At 32.2% G+C, this 3148-nt stretch overlaps 1 non-coding gene across 1 annotated transcript; it reads right to left on the bottom strand.

Moving 5' to 3' along the window:
- Positions 1-921: 921 nt before the first annotated feature.
- LOC139001424 (small Cajal body-specific RNA 6) lies at positions 922-1159 on the bottom strand. The gene has a single exon (XR_011470011.1). It is a non-coding gene; the product is annotated as a small Cajal body-specific RNA 6 (non-coding RNA).
- Positions 1160-3148: the final 1989 nt, after the last annotated feature.

Raw genomic sequence — 3148 nt, 5'->3', positions numbered from 1 at the left:
ATATAAAACAACTTGCCACTATTTGTACCAATTTCTCAATTTATTACATTAAATTTTGAAAGCCATTTTTGTAACTTAAAGATTGTTAAAAATAAACTAAATTACCTTAAAATACAAATCTCATATACATATCTGTATGTATCTATACATATATAGACTAATTATTTTAAATTCTTCAAATATTAAAATATATGCAAAACTGTATAACAAGTACACAATATCATGATTCTTTTACTTAAACTTATTCTGAAACTCAACACTATGAATTAATTCATTATACCTACGACTTTTAATCCTATTGTAAAATATTCTTAAACTCATAACCATAATTATTTTTATATCCTCTAAGATGTTCATAATATTATTTCAGTATTTTTGTAGGGTTGCAGGAAAAAGAAAAGTTAACTCTCAGGCTAATCTGGGTTTTAGATTTCAACTGTCATCTAACTCATTTTCATTAGGAACAGGGAATCAAAGGGGATGTAAACTTATAGCTACTGTAAAATCCTAGCTCAGCATACCTTTACACTAATTTTATAACTATATCTACATTATGACCCTTCCTACACACACACACACACACACACACACACACCCGTACACACACACAACCCATAGTCAGAATTCATATGTGTGCACTTATATGGGAGACTATATATGAAAAATAACTATAATTTATACTGCATTTAAATCCATTAAAAAAGTAAATTTGTCTCTTTGCATGGTAAATTTTCATTCATCTTGCCTCCTACCAATTTCTTCATGAATTCTTATAGGGCAGAGTCTATATTTTATTTCTCTTTCATTATTTAAGTGCCAAATACAAAATCTAGCTTTAAATAAGCACTCAATAATATAAAATGGAAAGGACATACAGTATAATCCATTGGGCTTTCTTTCTTTCTTTTTCTTTTTTTCCAATCAGCTTGAAAGTCAGATCAGAGCCACAGATACCACACTCCCAGCAGTCACATCCCATGGAGACTGGCTATGTGATGCCAGCCATGATTCTTCCCTGGGCTCGCCAAGGGTTACAGACCTGGGATGTCACAGCATGTAACAGAGCCCTTTTGCCAATCAGAGCACTAGTAAAACCTGATAGGAAGGAGGCAGCTGGGCCACTGGGCTTTTAAGAATGACATATCAGATTCTTAGACCTGTAAGATACTTCCTCTGTATTAGAAAAGGTTTTATATATTGCAACACTAGTATCTCTTCCACAATATATCTTTCTCTTATTTGTCTTGCCCAAACATGGAATTATAAACATGAAGACAAAAATAACCATTTAGTACTTGTTTCATAGATGTCCTCTTTCTATAATACATTAAATGTAGGTTAAGCTTTCCTTCCTTATCCACTTGGGTAGAAAAAAATTACATAACTGTATAACAATTTATTCTTTTGCTTATAAAAATTTTGACTCACTGTAACTCACAAGCAAAGGTTTTAGGTAGAAACTTGCATGACATGGAGAAAAATTCAAGTTCTTCCAATAACATGACAGGTATCTCAAATTTTCAATAAACAAGAACAACAAAAAATCTTCTGAATCATTTTAATAACACCTTGAACTTCACAATGAGTAATATTATTTAAAAATTACTAGTTTGGAAATACTTCTTTACCTATTTCCAGATTATAAAATATTTTATGAAAAATGTAGGCATATCCCCATTCTTAGAATCTCTACCTTAAATTGTTTGACGGTTACTCTCATATCTCTGGAAATCTTTTGTTTTTCTCCAGGATAATATCCACGGCTCTTTTAACCATTCTCAAACGTTGTATCATTTTTGTCCTAAGATTTAAAAGTATACTGCAAATACACTCTTTTTTTCTATTTTGTAAAAAAGGAAACTTAAATACACTTTGTAATCAAATTTACTCTGAAATCAGCCACAAAGAGTTAAGGTACATACAAACATTTAAAGTCTGAGTACTATGCAAGATTTGGACTGTTCTATAAGTATTAGCAATTAAGGCTATGGGAATTAATGGACTATCTTTCAGAGAAAGTGTGGAATGAGGGATCAAAGCTGAGAACTGGGCCCTAAAAATTTGTAAAAATCTCTGAAAGACAAGGTGAAATGGGAGCATATTGTGTAACCCAAGCTGGAGGTTACATGTCAAACAGAAGGGTGTGTTCAGGCAAGGTAAATGAAGACCCAAATAGAAATTCTTTATGAAATCAGAACATTTTTCAAAAACATAGCTATGCATCCTTATATGTACTTGTGAAGTTGACATTTGCTGTCAAGTTGCCAATAAGTTAAACATAAGAAAGAGAGAAAGAAAGGAAGGAAGAAAGAATGAAAGAAAGAGAAAGGAGACAGAAGAAAGAAGAAAGAAAAGGGAGAAAATTTGTATTCATCTCTTTCTAGTCCTGGTATACCTATACCCCCATCCATCCCAGCCCCAGGCAAAATCCATTTACATTTTAATGTCAGGTTTTTGCTCTGCAACCAAACCTTGTACCCCTAATCCCAATTTTCAATAATCTAACAGATGGAGAGATTTTTATTTTTATTTTTGTTAATAGAAATATGATGTTCAGATTTCTGTGCTAATGATTCATGTACCATGGGTGTTTAAATGACTTCTTAGAAAACAAAGAAACAGAAATACTATAAATAGTTCTTGAGCCAGGCTGGCATGGCCCAGGGGTTGAGTATTGACCTATGAACCAAGAGGTCACAGTTCGATTCAGGGTCAGGGAACATGCTCGAGTTGCAGCCTCCATCCCCTGTGGGGCATGCAGGAGGCAGCCAATAAATGATTCTCTTTCATCATTGATGTTTCTATCTCTCTCTCTTCCTCTCACTCTCCCTTCCTTTCTGAAATGAATAAAAAAGTATTAAAAAACAATTCTTGAGCAAAAAATGTTTTATTAATTCATTGATGAAATATGTATCAAATATATTTAAATGTATATAATTTTAAACGCAAATATACATATACTTTTGCAACTGCAATTCCAGTGAAGAACTATTCACCCAATATTAACAAAGAAAATCAAAATAGCATCCTTGATGTTTCTATAGTTAATAACTTCATTATAATTTTGTTTTTGGGTTCTTTCATGATTAATAACATACCATGAATTTGTCTAATGGAACAGGTTTTATAAAGAAGTTACACTGACATG

This window comes from Myotis yumanensis, unplaced genomic scaffold (assembly GCF_028538775.1).
Source record: "Myotis yumanensis isolate MYYU_CA2020_CCGP unplaced genomic scaffold, mMyoYum1.0.hap1 SCAF_1, whole genome shotgun sequence".
Taxonomy (NCBI): Eukaryota; Metazoa; Chordata; class Mammalia; order Chiroptera; family Vespertilionidae; genus Myotis; species Myotis yumanensis.
Note: the sequence above shows the minus strand (reverse complement) of the source record. Positions and strands in the feature narration are given on the sequence as shown.